This window comes from Pipra filicauda, unplaced genomic scaffold (genome assembly GCF_003945595.2).
Source record: "Pipra filicauda isolate LSUMZ 115617 unplaced genomic scaffold, ASM394559v2 scaffold71_size5581439_pilon, whole genome shotgun sequence".
NCBI classification, from domain to species: Eukaryota; Metazoa; Chordata; class Aves; order Passeriformes; family Pipridae; genus Pipra; species Pipra filicauda.
This window is the reverse complement of record NW_024104887.1, coordinates 4,109,886-4,128,821: the sequence shown is the minus strand read 5'-3', so window position 1 is coordinate 4,128,821 and position 18,936 is coordinate 4,109,886. Positions and strand designations below refer to the sequence as shown.

At 52.9% G+C, this 18,936-nt stretch overlaps 1 long non-coding RNA gene across 1 annotated transcript; it reads right to left on the bottom strand.

Moving 5' to 3' along the window:
* Positions 1-17,014: 17,014 nt before the first annotated feature.
* Positions 17,015-18,273, bottom strand: LOC120324836. Its single transcript, XR_005566489.1, has 2 exons — positions 18,164-18,273; positions 17,015-17,402 (listed from the first exon to the last, which is right to left on the bottom strand). It is a non-coding gene; the product is annotated as an uncharacterized LOC120324836 (long non-coding RNA).
* Between the last annotated feature and the right edge of the window lie 663 nt (positions 18,274-18,936).

Below are 18,936 nucleotides of genomic sequence, written 5' to 3'. Positions count from 1 at the left end.
TGGGTGAGTGAGGCAAGAGGGGAGGGTGGCTGCTGGGGGGCTGTTGCCCAGTGGCCATGGGTCTGGGGCCCCTTTGTCCCCATCGCCTGCTGTGTCCCAGCCCCAAATGCCAGGCTTGTCCCACTCCCCTGCTGGCTGGGAAGGGCTGTGGTCCCCGGGCAGGGGCACTTTGGGGGTGGCCAACAAGTTTGCTGCCTGTGAGCCTGCCTGCCCTGCCTGCCTCTCTGTTCCCTGTGGTGGGGCCAGTGCTGGACCCCCCAGCCCAACAGCCCTGCTGGGACCTCCAGGGCGAGCCTTCCCCCCTCAGTGCTGGAATGTGGCTCCACTACTGGAAGTTGCCGCGGGGGCTTCCCACTGCTCCAGGGGGTCCAGGCACCCACAACCCGACCTGGCCTGAGTCTCCCAGTGCCAGCCCAGTTCCCGCAGTGCCAGCCCAGCAGGGATGCCCGGAGCCAGGCTCAGCCTCTGTGGTGCCTTCTGACTGCCATAACCCAACGCCTCCCGGTCATCCCGCGCTGGCAGCAGCTCCCAAACCCTCTGGCTCACCCGAGAGGCCCCCCCAGCCCAGGGCCACCCCTTCTCCCAGCTCAGAGCATCCTCAGCCAGGTCACCCCTGCAGGGACACCCAGGGACCAGGGCTGTGGGGCTGGGGGTCTCAGGCTGTGCACATGTCCCATGGGCACCCACCTGTGGGGACAGGGACCCCCCCAGCATCCCCTGGGGGAGGGGGAGGCTGCAGCAGATTATTTCTGGATTGGAAGTTACCCACCACTGTGTCTCTTTTTTTTTTTTTTTTTTTTCCTTTTTTTTTTTTTTCTTAAATAAAAGACCGGAAAAGAAAAAAATGAAACAAAAAGCCTAAACCAAGCAGCATTGCAGCCCTGTCTCTGCTGGGGCACCCGGGGTGGGGGCTTCCAGTGGTTTGGGGGTCAGCCCTGGTGGGTGTGGGATCCACTGGGGACACACACACTGCCAGGGCCCTGGGGGGCTTGGCTCAGCTTTGACCCCTGCCTAAGCTCTGAGAATTTTGGGGTCAAAGCTGTGGATCTGGGGCTCCCCCCTCCCAAATCCTCCCCTCCTGGGCAGCCTGATGAAGGGTGGGTGGCCAGGGATCAGTGGTGCAGCCCCATCCTTGCTTGCCCCCATGGCTCAGTTTCCCCAGGGAGCAGCAGGCCAGGGTGGTGTGTGGTGTTTCAAAAGCCTCTTTAAAGAGTTTATCAATTTGGGGCTTGGAAAATTTCTCCCCTGAGTGGCCTTAAAACTTACCTGATGGCTCTATGCTGATTTTATATATACATATATATACATATGTATGTATGGGGGAATTGAGATGTGCTCAGAGGCCAGGAGGGTGATACCATTAGTTGGTTTAACTGTGCCCTGTTATCTGAAGGACCCAGGTCTGGCTGAACGAGCTGCTGAGCTGATAGTGGCTCCGAGCAGTAAAATTAACACAGCTGACTTCCCTGCTTGGAATTGCCAAACCTCCTCGGTCAATTAACATATATGAATATTTGTGGGGGGAGGAAAAAAAAAAGGGAAGAAAAAGAGGGGGGAAAGGTAAGAAAAGGGTATAATAAAATTTTATAATTGTGATAAGACCCAGCAGCACCTGACTCCTGGTCTGTGGAGCTGTGAAGGTGGGAGATGGGAGGAACAGGGATCATCCACAGGAATCAGGCAGCTTGAGCAGTCTGGGCGTGGGGTGTCCCTGCCAGGTTTTGCCCCCTTTCTTCTGGCTGCTCGCCCACCACCTCCTCCCAGTCATAGCCAGGCCCGAGGTCTGACACCAAGCATCAGCAGAGGTTTTCCAGCCCATCACCTCCCGTTTCAGCTGATGGATCCATCTCAGGTCTCCAAAACCCCTTGGGAAGGCAGCACCCAGGGGAACCCACGCTGTCTGGGGGGCCTGATGATGCTCCTGTGCCCATGTGCCCCCAGCTCATGTCCTGCCAGCTGCACCCCCGGGCACCTCCATCCAGGCACTTCCCAAGTCGCTGCTTCCCCTTGGATCTGGGTAAGGGGCAGCAGGAAGGGCAAGAAACCTGCTCAGGGTGGCTTTGCTTTTGAATGAGGAGAGCACACCCTTCTCTGCAGCTCTATAGGTATCTATTTATTGATATCTATATATGCATATATTTATACTTCATACATATGTATGTATTTATACTTCATACATATATATGTATTTATACTTTATACATATATATGCATCTATAATATGAGTGTGCACATATATATATTTCTTTATATATATATATATATATATATATATATATATGTGGATGCACATTCAAACATCCATAAATACACACACCCATGCCCCTGAGCATCACCCACCATCCCAGCTCTCAACTGGTCCCTCTGGGCATCAGGAGCATCAGGGAAGCAGCTCACCACCAATTTATTTGGGCTCCTGATGCCCTTGAAGCCCATCAGCAAACGCACCAGGAGGCAGCAGGCAAAACACCAGGGTCAAAGTGCAGGAAAAGAGGAACACTATGAAGGCTCTGATGGGATCTGGTCCTTTCCCCAGCTGGTCCTGTTCACTCCTGCTACTGCCATTTTGGTTTTTTTTCTCATAGGAATGATCCAGTTGGGACATCATACAAAAAAAACCAAAAAACAACCCAGAGAGCAATTGGAGATGGGGCGATGGAGGCTGCAGCCCACCCTTGCTCTGGGTGCAGGTGGCACCCACCAGGACTGGCCACCTGTGCCCCAGCACCCACCCAATCCAAAACCACCACCTTCCCCCTTTTATTGCTTCAGATCCCATTAAATAATCCCCCACCAAACAGCCAAGTCTCACTGAAAGAAAGAAAAAAAGAGGAAAATAATTAAAAAGCAGCCTCTCTCCCAGATCCCCTCAGTGTTCTCTCTGTTTATTCCCACTGCCTTTTCCCTGTTTAGCAGTTCACTATCTGTTCCCGGCAGGCAGGGACATATTTGCATTTTAATTTGGCAGTTGTGAGGCTGCACAAGCCACCTGTGAGGAGGAGGCAGAGCTGGAGACCCACACCCCTGCACCCCGATGCCCCCCCACCTCCCAGAGGGAAGCTTGGTCCCCCCAGTCCTGCCTTAAAAATTCCTCTAAAAAATGATACTCTTAAAGAACCCAACAAACCTCATGCAGCATCAATGTCTTCATGCAACAGAGAGAGCAGGGATCAAAGGAGAGTGAAAAATAGGAATTCTCCTCCGCTCAGGTCACCCCCTTCCCTTCTCCTCCATCCCCCCATCATCTCCCCCATCATTTCCTCATGTCCTGGGTTTTATCTCAACCAGTAAACAGCCAGCAAGGCCCCTTTTCCCCAGTTCCTTCCCCCCCATCCCTGTTCTACTCCCCTTGGGATGCCTCCAGCCACTTTCCCTCCACGTGCAGCCCTGTCCCCAGGGACAGGGACCACAAAACCCAAGGGGCTCTGGAGGATCCAACTGCTTTTCCATCGCTGTGATGCTGCCTCCATCCAGTCCTGTGTCTGGAGCTGCCCCACATCGCAGGGGATGGAGGGATAGTCCTGGCAGCGCGGGAGATTTATTTTCAGGGAACACAAGTGATAAGAAAAGCCTCTGCAGTCATCTCCGACTGTCCCAGAGAAGTTTAATTAATGCAGGACCCGCCCGCTGCCCCTCCCCGCTGTCGACATTAACGGGGCAGGATTTGCGCGGCAGCCAGGACATAATTGCTTTGGTAACTGCACCGGTGTTTCTGGGGACTCGCGGCTGCATTTTCTGCCTGGCTCAGCGAAGATCCCTCCCTAGGGAAAGAGGAGAGATGCTCTCATCCACACACCGGCTGGAGCTGAGGACGGGCTTCCCGAGCAGCTCCAGGGAGCGGGAATAGGAAAGCCCAACAGATACCAAACTTTTGGGGCTTCTCCTCTGTGCTGGGAAGCTGTTCCCGCCCTCCCAACTGTGGATCCTTCTGTGCTGCCTAAATATTCCTCTGGGCATGGCTGCTGGTGCAGGGAGAGGAGCTGGAGCTGGTTGGGGCCCCCCCAGCCAGCAGCCCTGGGGTGGGGAGTGGGCTGCAGGTCTCCCAGTCACCCAGGAGCACCAGAGAGTCTCCACAGGGTTTTAGGATCCTGCTTTGAATTTCCCCGCATTTTCTAGGACACCCCCCCCACACACACCTTCCAGGGATGGTGGGACTGGAGCCCATCTAGAAGGTTTTTCAGGGCTTGCTGGGAACTTTTGCTGCTCTCCAGGCCTCCCCTTGGCTTGCTGGGAATTCTAATGCCTTTCTGGGGTTTCTCTGGTCTGGTGGAAGGGGCTTAGAACGAGATGAGCTTTAGGATCCCGTCCAACCCAAATCACATTCTGTGATTCCGTGATTCTGGACAGCCGTGCTCCCAACTCCCAGGGCTGCTCCCCCAAACCTGCTCTGGACTCAGTGCCTCCATAAAGGTATTTTCACAATGGCATTAGGAGAGGCAGATCCCTTTAGCCACGGTTGCATTTTAAATGGGCTTCCCGTAAGGTAACAGGTTCATTTTCATTTCACCGACTCAGCACCGGAGAGGGGGGGAATCATTTCCCGTATTTCCCTCCTGTCCTGCCGACGGGATCACTCAGGCACAGGGCAATGCTGCTGGGTGACCCACTGTCCTCGTGGGGGTCTGATGCCAGGTGGGACCGCCCTGCCCAAGGATGCCTTGTCCCCCATCCCAGCTCTGCTCCGGAGTGGATGCGGAACACTCGCCCGCAGCAATGGGATCACTCCCCACAGAGGGTGCATTGAGTGCCCAGCTTTGCTAAATCCAGCTATTCCTGGATTCACGGCAGAGCCAGGCAGGGCAGCAGCAGATGCTGCTGGCTGTCCCGGCAGCAAAGCCCCAATTTTGTTAGTTCGTGGATTTAAAGGTCACGAAAGGGCGGCTTGTCTGACCTCCCCTGACAGGGCTCAGTGAACGGCACCCAATTACCCGTCTGTGGGCTTGGCATTATGTCCCATTAAAGGGCTCCTCTTGGATGTGATTGAAAACCAGGCTGGGAGGGCTGTGCAGGGCCAGGGCCCTTCATTCTCCCTGTGGGGAGAGCTCGTGGGGTCTTCTCACATCTGGGGCCAAAGCACTGAGTGGTTTTTGGTGCCAGTCCAGGGAAAATAAAGCCTTTTAGCCATGCAGGAAAAAATCATGGATCTTCATTCCTTGCAAATTAGTGGTTTTACAACTTTTTTTTATTATCACTCTCTTCATTGGGAATCTAAGGAACTGCTCTGAAGGATGGAGACCTCCATGGTTGGGGAAACCAGCTCAGCTTTGAGGAAAAAATGGCTCAAACTGGGATGCAGCTGGCAAGACCAGACTAGGGATGGAAACACCATCTCAGTGATGATCCAGCACGGCAGGGACAGGATGCAGAGCCCCCGTCCCTCAAAGCCCCCCTGTGACATGGCTTCACCCACCTGTGCCTCAGTTTACCCTAACACTAATATGTCCTTAGCCTGTGGGTATAGATGGGCTCAAGACTGCAGTCTCAGATGCAACCTAATTAATGTAACAGTAATTCACTGCTCAGTAATTAATCACAGGCAGTTTTCACACCCTCCCTGTCCTGTCCCCCTCCCTGCATTTACCATGTTTAGTTCTGTCCTTTGCAAGGTGCCATTTCAGACAGTTACATCTACACTCGCTTCCTGGGTAAATAAAATCCTCCCTCGGCCCAAACTTCCACCCAGCTCCAGCTCCAGCTCTGTCACCCCTGTTGACCAGGGAGTCGATGTCCCAACACACCAGGACACTTCTGCCCGCCCCGACCTTGCAGGGGTTCAGCCTTTTGGCTCCGTGTCCCAGTCGAAAGCAGCAGGTGCCCAGCCAGGACCGTGCATGGAATAATTGGAGGCAGCATAGATCACCCTAACGACGCAAATCCAATTAGCCAAGGGTTAAGCACTCCGCTGATGAAAACCAGGGGTTCAAACTGCTGAGCCAGCAGAAGCTCTGCACTGATCAATGCCATGTAAATAATATGGCTGGTTCCTGGGAGCCCATCGCTTTCTGTCTCAGCAGAGAAATACATTTTGTCTGGCAGGGCTCCACTGAGCAGATTAATAAACATCGTCCTGGTTTAGGTCTGGAGGGGGGGGACACGGAGACGCCGCCTTTCCCGGCTCTCCCGTACACACAGTCAAGAAAAATGAGGAATAATTGCTGCTCATGTCGTGCTGGCGGCTGCTATCGAGTGGTCCTGGGGTTACTCAGGGGATGAGGAGGATTCTGTGAGCTGTATCTGCGGTGGAGGGGGGGAAAATGCTGTGTTGAGATCGGGGTAACCCAACCACCAGTCCATGGAGCTGCAGCCCTCCAGGGAGCTCAAGAGAGGGGACATGAGCTGGGACACACAGAGGAGCACTGACCCCAGCTCACCTGCACCCACCATCACCTCTGCAAGGTCCATGAGCAGATCTGAGTCCCATCATTGATGTCTAGTGGCTACTGAGGGTTGTGCCTCTTCTCCACATGCCCACCCATCCACACCCACCCCCTTACTGCTGTTCCTAATTCCTCCCGATTCCTCCCAGCCACACTTGTCATTGACCGGGAGGTTCAGAAACATCAAAAAGCAGAGGCAGCTTCATGGGGAATCAGTGCATTCCCCTAAGCTACTCCCCACCCCAGATGCCTACAGGGACCTGATGAATCACAGAATGGTTTGGGTTGGAGGGACCTTAAATCTCCTCTCGTTCCACCCCCTGCCATGGGCAGGGACACCTTCCACTGTTCCAGGTTGCTCAAACCTATCCTTGAACACTTCCAGGGATGGGGCATCCACAGCTTCTCTGGGCAACCTGTGCCAGGGCCTCCCCACCCTCACAGGGAAGAATTTCTTCCCAATATCCCATCTAACCCTGCCTTGTATCAGTTGAAGATCCCTGGATGCTACTCACCCCGGTGACATTCAAACCCCAAAGTGTTATTGCTTCCAGGGAGTGATGCCCAAAACTGGGCAGTGGCAGAGATGCTGCTGGGGCTGGGGAAGCATCACCTTGGCTGTTGCAATGGGCATTTTTGCATCCTGGGAGTTTGCTCCGAGCCCCTTGGATTTGTCCCTGTTTAACCCGATCGTTCGTGGCTGAAACACTGAGACACTCCAGAAGAAAAAGGACAGAAAAAACACATTCAAAAATAAAAAATATTTCCTTTTGACACATTTTCTTGGCTTGCCATAAGCGGCTTCAATCTTTTGATCTGAGGTTTCTTCCCCCCGACACGTCCTTTGATTGCATTTATTTATTTTTTGCCTTAAAAAGCTGAAAATCAACCCAAGCCCTTTTGATTTTGACTGGAATAGAGAAAGAGCACAGATGATGTCTCTGGAAAGTGATTTTTTTTTTTTCTTCTGAACCACTCCAGAACCAGGAGGAAGAAAAAGCCCAAATAAATCTGTTGTTGGCATTGCTGAGAAAGAGATATTGAGCGTGTGGAGATTCTCTGGAGGGGTTGGCCTTGGCTCAGCTCTACCAACAGCTGGAGGTGCCAAAATGCCTCTGGAAAAAGCTGGAGGGGAGCTGGGGTGGGTGTGTGTAGGTAGGAGCATGGCCCTGGGGTGCTCGGCAGAGGGAGGATGGAGCAGCATCCCCGAAGGCAGAATGAAGCCCTTCAGCATGGAAATGATCCCATCTGGGGGAGGTTTCAAGGATTTGGGCTCTCAGCTGGTGAGGAGGGAGGTAGCTCAGGGTCCTGCAGCCTGGGGAAAGCCGCCTGTCCTGGCTCAGGATGTAACAACCTTGTCACTGAGTTCTTCCTCTCCCCCCCCCGAAAAACTGGGTATTTGGGGACCTTTACAACTTGCAAGCTTGAGGTATTTCCTTGGGGCACTTTGTTGGGTTTTGTTGGGCCCTCTCCACGGGCTGGGATCACACCAGGCACTGCTGTGGGTACCCACCCAGCCTGGCAGTGCGTGCTGGGGTGGGTAAGAGCCCTCGTGAAAAGCACCACAGGTCATGTCCACTTCAGCCAGACCAAGCAGAAAGCACTGGAGATGTGAGAGAGACAAACCAGGGCTTTCTGGGAGCAGCAGCAACAAGTCCAGTGCCATTTCACCAAGAAACATAATTTCTGGTTTCAGCACAGCTGACAGCATCACTTTGAGGGGTCTGTACACTGTGAATGGAAACAGGGCACAGGCACCCTTCCGAACATCTCTGCCCCCAAACAGCAGCTCCCAAATCCTCTTGAAAGCAGTTGAATCATTTCATTAGTGTGTTTTTAAAGCTGTCATTACCAGGGCTCTCAGGTAGCTGTTTTATAACCAGTTTATTTTTCTCTCCACACTCAAAACGTTCACAATTTGTTTCAAATCACTGCAGTGCACACATTTGCCAGGCCCTCTCTCTATTACCTGATTTTGTATTTAGGCTTTGTGCTGTAGGTTATGATCAGGAGGGAGTTCTCCATCCATTAGTGTGGAAGCAAAGAGTCTCTGGGGCAGCTTCCCCGGGCTCTTATGATTTGATTCCAGCTAATGGCTGTGGTTGAGAAAATACAGGTATTCTAAAAACCACCTTCTTTGTGCTTTTGGGTTTGGGCATTTCTGACTCTGAAGACCTGAGCTCCTTTCCAGGTGGGTTATGAAGGTACTGGAAACCTACTGCTAAAAACTACAGCCCTCATCCCAGTGTTGGAATGTTTTATCCTCCCCCTCAATGGCCCTGCAAATTGCTATTTGCCTGATATGGCTGGGGAGTGTTTTGTTTCAAAGCTCACTGATGCAGAGATGGCAAACCTGCCCTGTAATCAGGTTGGGATTTCCTTCTCCTTTCCCTTGAAAACCCACAGTGTTTCAAAAAAAAGAAAAAAAAGGTGTTTTTCCAAAGAACGTGGCAGAAAACACAGGAGGCAAAGCTATCCTGGAAGGGAAGTGACATCCAGGGCTGCAAACCTTCCTCCCCAGCAGAGAGAGGAGAAATTTATGAACCCGAGTTGAAAAAGAACTTCCAGCACTGGTGCACAGGGGCTGTGTGACACTTTCCACAAGAGCCCATGTCCGTGACTGTGGTTGTTGCTGATCAATGGTGGAAAAATCCAGCTCATTCCTAAGTTCTGACCCTCAGGACCTGCCTTAGGTCTCCCCTATCCTGAGGGCTCTGCAGGTGCCATGGCTGCCCACCCCACAAAGCCCCTGGGTCCCAACCCAAGCTGGTAAATCCAGGATAAATCCTAATAAAGAGAGCAAAGACCCTCTTCCCAATCCTGGACCACGACATGCAGACCCCCTCCAGACCTCCATGGGGCTCAGAGATGTGGAATGCAATGCAGGATGGCTGTGGGGAGCTCCAGCCATTTTTCTTTCTTATTTTCCCTCTCCTTCCCCCTTTCCCCCCCACTCCCAGCAGCATGTGATCTATAGCAAGATAACAGCTTCAATTGCTCCAAATTGCTTATTGAGGACTCTGTGGTAAATCAATGATTTTAAATGGGATCACAGAATAGCAATCCCAACAACAGCGGAATAAAAAAAATAAATGGAGCTGGTTGGCAGCGAGGAGAGGGAAGGGCCAGGCTGATTGTCTTCAGCTCTGCTGCTGGTGATGGGCACCAGAGCTGCAGTGTGGGATACAGGGTCTGCCTGATCCATTTGGGAACGTGTCTGGATAAAGCCAGGCTTGTAAAGGGCCGAGTGAGTTCCTCTCGCTCCTTTGTCACGGGTGTTTTAAGTAAAATTGGGATCAGCTCTTCAGCACCGTGCCTGGGACAGGATCCACAGTGCTGGACTCCCAGAACTCCTAGAGTGAGGTCCTGGATTTCCCACACAGAGCAGGGACCTGCCAAGCTCTGCCCATTGGGCTCTGCAGCCACAAACAGGGCTAAACCCCACCCGTGGGTCCCTGCACACACTCCACCTCCAGCCTGTGTGCAGACACGGTGCAGACAAGGCCAAATTCCCATCAAAGCCATTACTCATCCCCTCCAAATTTAATTCCTGGGTGAAAATACCCCCATTCCTCCAAGAACAAACAGCCTGTTGGTCGCTGCTGAAGAACATGAGTTATAATGTCCTTAAATAGCCATTTTCTTGCTTTTAAGTGCTCAGGTTCTCACAGTGAGTTAGTGAGAGCAGAAATGCTGTCACTTAGCAACCTCCCCAGTTTGGAGCATGCAAAGGGAGGTGGGGAGGGGGGATTTTTGTCTTTCTTCTGCTGGAATTTCCAACTCGGCTCAGTCCTGAAATTTCTGCCTGTGTGAGACACGACACAATGAAGATGCAGGCAAACAAAAGCACCATTGGACATGTCAGTGAGTGGATGAATGAGCTCTCTTCCCTTCAGGATTTTCTCTCCCTCTTGATTAATGAATTTCATTTACTACAGTAACAACCCTACCTTCGTCTGCATGGTCAGGGCAACAAGTGGCCCTGCCTCAGCCTCGGCTAAATTGAGATGCAAAGGATGAAGGGATGGACAGATGGGCTTTGCCCCACCCGGCAGAAAAACAAATCGCTTTGGAGGGCATCCCTCCTGCCTTCCTGGGGCGGGATGAAAGGGCACCTACAAAATCACAGCACGAGTTTTCTGTTGCTCTCCACGGTCACTTCCCGTCTCTGCCTCCCAAATCTGGAGCTTTTCGATAAAGGCTGTTTTAAAATGACTGGAAGAGGGAAAACTGGCTGAAACATGTCAAAACCCAGGAGAAGGTGCTGGAGAAGGTTGTGGTAGTTCTGGGGTTGTGTGGGTAAATTAACTTTCCATTGGCAGGGTGGGATAAAAAATAGGTTATAAAAAGCATTTAGAGAGTCTTGCATGGGCATGGGGTGTATTTAGGATGGGTTTAATCCAAGGGAAGAGAAGCTGGATGGAGTTCAGGACCCTCGGATCTGGGATTAGCTGATTCATGGGGTTCAGTTTAAAAGTGAGTGTGGATGAATGTCCTTAGGAGTCAAGGCTTTGTCTGTCATTGCAGCCCCCAGGTGGGACACTTTGGCTCGGCTACATCCCTCCTGCCTGAGCATCCCTCCTGCCTGAGCATCCCCAGATGCAACACTGGCCTCAGACACGGGACACTGCTGGATGTGCCAACCAGACTCCCAGGAGTCCCTGAGAAGTGATGGAGGAGAGGGATGATGATGATGATGTTGATGTTGATGATGATGATGATGCTTCTGCCGGGGTGTGCACAGAGCAGGGACAGCAGGGACGCCCCTGTGCGTGAACTGGCCGTGGGGAGAAGAACCAGATAAGCAGAAATGATGCAGAAACCACCTCCTTTGCAGGGAGCAGGACAAACGGGGAGCGGGGCAGGCCAGCGGTCTCATGGCGAGGGGTCCCATCACTCTACTCTCCCTGCTCTGGTCCCCTTTGGGTTTCTGGCTGTGGGTCCCACTCTGACACACTCCAGTGGAAGATGGATCAGGTACCTAAAACAGAGCCCCGTCCTGCTTTAATAGACCACTTATTACGTCTAGTGAGCAAAATGCCACCACCCTTGCAAATGTAGCGGGAACGGGGACCACTGCAGAGCACTGCCGGTGTCTATTATGCAGCTGCTAAAGAACCTCCCCAATAATTAATTGTTGGTGATTTTGGAGGCGAGAACTTGCCCATTACACACAATGTGCAATTAGCTCTATTTGAAAAGCTCGCTGCAGGGCTGGATTCAGCAAACTTGGCTCACCTCGAAGAGCAGTTTAGCGCATGCTTAACTTTAAGCAGGTCCTTTTTGTCTCGCGGACTTCAAATTAAGCGCACGCCTAACTCTGGTGCTTATTCTGCACTTGGGTTAAGATCTAACTCGGTTATAGACTGACAGAAAGCCGGCAGCGTGTTCAGGGAGTTCTCAGCGTGGGCAGGCACCTGCCTCCTCGTGCAGCATCACAACCTGATTTGCAGTTTCCCTCATCTCCAGGGTGGGTTTTTTCCTCCCCAGAACCTGATGCTGGACCTTAAAGAGAGGATTGGAGGGGTAGAAGGGGTAGCAGAGACCAGAGAGCATCCTCGTGAGGAGCTGCACCCGCAGCCAATCGAGTTCCCAGAAGGAAGACTAAGGATGGGAGGATTTAAGGACCAGTAAATGCCACAGTTCCTGCCGAGGCTGGAGGTTTTGCTGGTGTTTAAACAGGCTCCTTGCCCGTGACAGTGAGCAGGATGGGTCCCACTGTGGGTCCCTGCAAATCATGAGGGGGAAAGCCCTGTCTGCCAACCCTTGAGCTGCCACCCATGTCGGGGAAAATTGAGTAAAGTCTCTTCTCACTTTGGTGCTCTCCCCGTCTGTAAATACTTAGAGATAGCAGCCGTAAAAGTACCTTAGAGAGAAGGCAGCAGTAAAATTACATCAAGCCTAGAGGCTTAAACTGATTGAAGGATACATTTTCCCGGCTGATACAGCTAATGCAGCAGCAGAGTTTTGTGCACTGAGCAGCCAGTGGAATTTGATCATTTTTTTGCCCTTCTAAATGGCCAGGCAGCTGGGAAACACCCCCTCCCCCCACGAATATTTTGGGAATGTTTTCAGAGCAAATGTGTTAGCCAGAGGCAAAAGTCTCTGAGATTTTTCAATGCAAACAGCCGTCGCTGAAAAAAAAATTTAGGGATAGTGTTAATCCCGGTGCGGTGCTGCTGCCTGTGCTGTCTCCTGGCTCTTTTGGAAACTTCTGTGTTGCCTTAGAAAAAAAAAAGGCTTCTGCACACCCCCTGCCCGTTTCTTTCCACCCTCCCTGCCTTGTCCCTGCCCCTTCCCTGGGGGCTACACCTGATGCCCCCAGCCCGACGTGGGGCACGGAGGGGCTCGGCCCTGCAGGACGTGGGTTTGACAGCCGAGATGAGCCGGGGTGGATTTGCTCCGACCCGCCCTGGCACCTCTAATCAGGATTAATGGCTGTGACGGGGATCTGTTTGACTTTTCCGCCGCACCCCGGCCGGCGCTGGGGGCACAGGGGCCTGACCTGCCCCGGCGAGCGGGGGCCGGCGCTGACACCGGGGATCGATCACGGCTATTCCCATCGCCGGGAGCAATGGGAAGGGGGAGCGGGGAGGGGAGGGATGGATGGCTTTACTCTGCAGTGGGAATTTCCCCGGGGAACATCAGTTAATGTGTCAAAAAGATCCTTAAGCCTCTATCATTACCCAGGTTGCACTTTCTCTGTGCCTCTCAGTGGGCAGGAGGGACAGGACAGGGCAGGGGGGCTTTTGACCCCAGTAAAGGCCAAAATCTCGAGTCATTCATGTAGTAAACCCTCCAAACCTTCTCACCTCCCCAGCCACAGAAATCTGCCTGTCAAAGGGAATAAAAATCCACTTTCCTCCTTTGAGAGATGACAGGCAGGAGGGAGGGGGATGCAGCCTCCCATCTCGTGTCTGATGGACTTGACCCCCTCCAGAGACCCTCCTTCTCCCCCAGCCTTCACAAGGATGGAGTAGAAGGGGATGTCAGCTCCTGTGTGCTCCAATAGATGGGCTTGGGGAGTAAAAGCCACCCGTGTGCCCATCCTGTCCCATCCCCAGCTCACCCCATCACTCTTGCTGCACAAGGGAAGGGGAGGCAAGAAGAGAGCAGGATCAAAGGGCAAAATTACCCCTTCTGGCAGCAAAGAACGATTTCAAACAGCATTAACCAGTCTCTCCTTATCCCACGGTGTCACCTTCAGGAAGAAGGATGTGGCTGGGGAAGGGGCACCCAGCCCTTGCACCAGGGTGGGATAATGCCATGGACTTGCTCACTCCAGGAGACAGTGCACCAGGAAGAGCTGGTGGCATGAACCAGATGCTGAGACAATGCTGGCCTTGCCAAATTCAGCTCCAACAAAATTCCTTGGGGATGAACATGGACTATGAATGGGTTGGCTGCAGCTGAGTGTGGGCACAGTGCTGCAAGATGCTACCGTGGCACCAAAAAGGGCTCTAATGATCTGGGAGGAAAATAAAGGCTGGCCACCTGACGGCAGCTCGCTGCTCTCCAGCTCGTTTTTGGGTTCATAATGAAGCACAAGGTTATTGGACTTGGACAAACACCACAGACACGGCAATATGCTAATAAACGCTGATTTAAATGTGATGGAAGCCTGGAAGAATTATCCCAGAATGTATTAATTAGTGTGATTATGAGGTGTTTGAAAAATGAAAATGCAAAGCAGAGGCTACAAGGAGGAAAGGTATTTAAGGCGGGCGAGCCTTTGAAGCTCTTCCCAGAGGGATGTGCCTGGATTCCTGCACTGAGGGCAATTCTCTCCCCGGGAATCACTGCAGCCCCTTCCCCACGACCACCCCGAGCCAAAGCCTCGGCCACGCTCCCGGCACAAAGCCTTGAGCCACCCGCAGCCCGGCACTCCCTTTATCGAGGTGCAGCGGGAGCAGAAATTGCCGTCCCTGCTCTCCTCCCCGAGCGATTCAGCACCGCCAAACTCCGCTTTGCTGTAAATGCAGCGGCAGCTCCCGCAATCCTCCCCTTCCCTCCCAGACGCCTCCTCCGGAGCAGCGCTGGTCGGCTGCCGGCGGGGCAGGCACGTGTTTCCCCTGAAGGGGAATAGGTTTTCAAAGTGAATCTTAAATCAGCAAGCTGACGGGCAGCCCTGCCTGATTTCTTTCTTGCTCTCTTCGTTATTGATGTTATTTTACCCCCAATATTCCGAGCTGCCATTTCCTCCACCGTCCTCCCCCCACTGCAATTCCCCAAATCACACAACGTGTATCGAACTCATTCTTCAAACACGAATCCGGGGCTGGTGCTTCCTCTCTGCTGCAGGAATCTTCCCAGTGCCTTCCCCAGAGGGTGGCAGCTCACAGAGGAGAAGGGGAAGATGCAGCTCTGCTGTCGAGACTGCGAGCATCGCTCTGGGATGGAGCAACCCTGGGCTCCCCCCGCAAAGGGCCAGCACTGGGTGCTGTGATGGAGTGTAATACCCCAGACTGCTTTAAAAGAACATCCCTGAGCTCCTTTGATGCAGATCTGAGGAAGGAAACCACACTCAGCAGCACTTGCATGCCCCAAAGAGGCCACCTTGCCCTTCGCTGAAGGTTCCGTGACCATCCCAAAGCAGATCCCTGTGTCCTTTTTGCTCTTTCAGCAGAGTGACAATCACATTGGTGCAGTTCCCCACTAAGAAATGCTGCAGGACAGGGGCAGTCCCAGGCTCTGTCTGACATCCCACCTCTGCTCAGTGTTGATCTGTGCCCTACTCACCATCCCCATTCCCAGTGAGTGGCTGGATGGACAGAGGGATTGCCACCTCGATACCCTTGGATACAATCTAAGCCTCCCCTGGTACACCTTGAGGTGGTTTCCTCTTGTCCCATCACTTGTTACCTGGAAGACCCCCACCTGTCCTCCCAGTCTCCCCATCAAAGCCGAGGACTGAGCCTCAGCTGAGAACACAAAGAGGCTCCCAACTCCAGCTGCCCTGTTTGTGGTGATAAACACTCAGCCACAGCCCGAGCTGTCACGGCTCCAGGTTGAAGTGTAGGGAGGAAGACCCTGAAGCCGCTTCCCTGGATCTGTCACAAGGCAGGAGTTCAGCTGATGGGCAATAATGCATCACACAGCAGTTTGTCCCCTCACATCTGCCCCCGCTGTCCCACAGAGCAGAGCCGAGGGTGGTGACCCCACACCCTGCTTCACCCAAGTCACATCCTGGAGAAGTTCAAAAAGAAACAGGCAAAATCTCCCCAAAACCACAGCGGCTCATTGGGAAGGGAGAGACTTTGATTCAAAGTGACTGCTCCTTTGGAAAATCTCTTCCTGCTGAAGGAGAAACACAAACAAAACCCCTTTTTCTCTGGGAAAAACAAACAGGGAGCCCAAGCTCAGATCAGAAGGGAAAGCCATAATGGGAGCAGACACCATCCCTGCCACGGCTGCACTGACCGCTGACAAATCGTTTCAGGTCAGTGCAGAACAACACAGGCTCTTCTCAGAGCTGGAGAGGCTGTGATGGAAAAGCAGCTCACCGATTAATTTGGCTGTTTCTAATTAGGGCAGCAAAGCTGGGCTCAGCTCGCTGCAGGGCTGAGCCTGGGGCTGGGGCTGAGCCTGGGACTGGGGCTGAGCCTGGGGCTGGGCCGTGCCCGCTGCCAGCTGAGGCGCGAACCCATCCCTGCCTGCTCGTGCCACCCACGAGGTCCTGGCACATGGTGGCCTTGGCTGCTGCTGCTTTGGGGTTGATGGGGTGGAGAAACAGCTTTTGCTACCCGGGTCACCCCACGTGCTCAGGTCGGGTTGTTTTGGAACTCAGGGAGGGGAGTTGCTTTTATCCTCCGGAGCAGCAGTGACAGCAAAACTCACATCCAGGTAGGGGAGGATGGGTGTGTCTTCCCCCTTGCCAGCACACACAGGGCTGATGGGGCAGGGACAGAGTTTCCAACACCTGGGTCTCTCTTCAAGAAGCAGTGGGCACAGGGCAGCACATGAGATGGCTGTGGGCATCCCGCGGGACATGAGTGCCCACCCGGGGACTCCCTGCTCGGGTGTGTGCAGAGGAGGGTGATGAAGGGATGAAGGCCCCAAGGACCCTCCAGCCCTCATCATCAGCTCCTGCCGGGTTCTGGGTATCTCAGGGCAGTTCAGCCTGGGATGAAGGTGCAATGGGTGGTGCAAGGAAAGACAAAGAGAGGGTGTCAGTACACGGAGAGCTGGGATGATGGCCGAGCTTTGGCAGCCCATTGCCTCCCGCAGCTGGGCACAGTAACTCTGGGTTTGGCAGGCAGGAGACTTTCCCCCTTCTGAGCAAAGCTGGTGTAACATTATCCCCACACTGGGAGGCTGAGCAGGGGTGGAGGCAGAGCTTGTGGTGGGATTAAATGGAAACCCCAGCAACACTCAGGGAGGAAGCGCTGTGGTGCTGAGCTCCCGGCTGCACCCAGCTCCCATTCCCTTGGACTCAGCTAAAAGCCAGTGCAGGGCACTTAGAGGGAGCAGGGAAAGGGGCCAAAAAGGTCTGAGGTGTCTGTCCCAGGTGAGTTAGGGTGCCTGGGAAGCCCACTCTGGGTGGATGCTCAGATGGGGGCACACAGCTGAGGGTAGAGAAGAGCTGCAGCCTGAGGCAAAGAACTCAATAATCTATCAGGCAGGCTCTGCAGCGAGTCTTTAATAGACTTATCTTTACCACAATAATGTATTTTATTTTTCCAGTGCCCATTCATTATTCACACACTTATTTCCCCACGGATTATGTATGCTGCCTGAGCTCTGTGCTCCTGCCTCGTTTTCACAATGTCGGCTCTGGTACCTACTTATTTTTACAGCATTGTCACCTGCAAATGGGCTTCGATTTAATCACCAAAACTAATAATATGGCTCAGTGGAGATGTCAGGGGCAGGATGTTCCTTCCCTTCCGGAGTCCCTCTGAAAAACACCAGATGTTGGCACTGAAGCATCCTGTGTGTGTGACGAGGTTGGGCACTCTCAGACCACCCCCTGCATGGATCCTTTGCCTTGTTGCTGCAGCATCCAAAGCCCTGAGATGGAGTTTGCTGGAGGAAAAGTGAGGGTTATACCGTGAGGGTTATACCGTGCATCAACACTGCTGCTTCATCCCAGGTTTAAAAAGGGCTTTAAAAGGCTCCCAAAACCCACCCCCTGGTCAGTCGCTGGACCTGAGTTTCCCAATGCACAGCAAAACCCTTTGACTTGTGCTGAGCTGCACAGTCCTTGAATATTTTTAAATCACTCAGACCTGGGATGACCCACAGCACAAGGGGAAGAAGTACGAAGTAGCTGCTCATTAGTCAGGGACATCTGTGAAGCAGATGAGTGCTGGTGTAGTGGGATGAGCAGCATCTGCTCAGAGGCAATGGAGCTCTGCTTGCAGGGCTTCTGCACCTTGGCAGCCCAATTTCCAGCATTTCTGGATTTCCAGCTTCTTGGCACGTTAAAGTGAAGAGTGGTGCCTTGGTGTGGGTTTATGTTGAACCCAGTGCTCACCCACAGTTACCAAGGGCACATCCAAACACCAGTGCATGTAGAGCTGCCACACAGTGCCTGCCCCATGTACTGCCACGCAAACTGTGATACCAAACCACTGCTGATCTAGTTTTTAGCTGGATCTTGGCTGGTTTTGGCATTCTGGTGCTTTGTGGAGGAGGATGATTTAATTTCATTGCTTTCCTTCCCTGGTTACTTCACACAGGGCTCATTTTTGCCCACATGCCTTTCTGTGTCAGGGGCAAGCAGCACAAACAACTTCTGCAAACTGTGAAGAGCTCTGAAAGGAAGAGAGTCCTCTGGTTTTTACCTTGAAATGGATTCTGGAGTTCAGATTAGTTGCACCCTGGGCTCAGGACTGGATCCTCAGGCAGCAGAGGGGAGCTCAGCACCTTCACCCCAACTGGATCCCTTGTCCATCTGCTCAGCTGCAGCCTTGAAACCCAGTCAGGGAGGATGGGCTGAGGAAAGCAAAGATCCCCAAGCACTCAGGGAGAGTTTTCCTTGCAGTTGTTTTACTAGTCCTTCCTCAGAAACAGAGCAGCCCATATGTGGTGTCCTCCTGGACCTGCGGGTCCCCAGTGCCACTCACCCAGCTCAGCCCTGGCTTTGCTGCAAGAAGTTATTCCCACATGTAATTCCTTTCCCCCACCTTTACCTGGTACATTATTCTGCCCACATCCCTGTGCTCTCCCTGCCTTCAATGAGGGTCATAAATAAGGCATAAGGCATATTAAAAAGGGGGAGAAAACATTTAATCTTCTATTCTAGTTTGCTGCAGAGTTGAGATTGATCTGGCTGCTCAGGATCCCTCCTCCAGCCCCAGCTGGCTCCTGCTCTCCCTGACACTCACATATAGACATAAGAGCATGACAAAAGGATGGACACCCTTCCCCTGGGGTTAAACTTATAAAGAAATTTTTCTTTGGCAAGTGCCAAAGTGCACACAGGCAGGGACATGGGTGCACCCAAAGGAAGGGATGGAGTTGTCCCACTAACTGGTTTTTGAGCCCTCAAAGTAGGGGTGCTCCCAGTCCCTTAAAGCACCAAGCTCTGCAGCCCACAGAGGTTATTTGGAGGAGA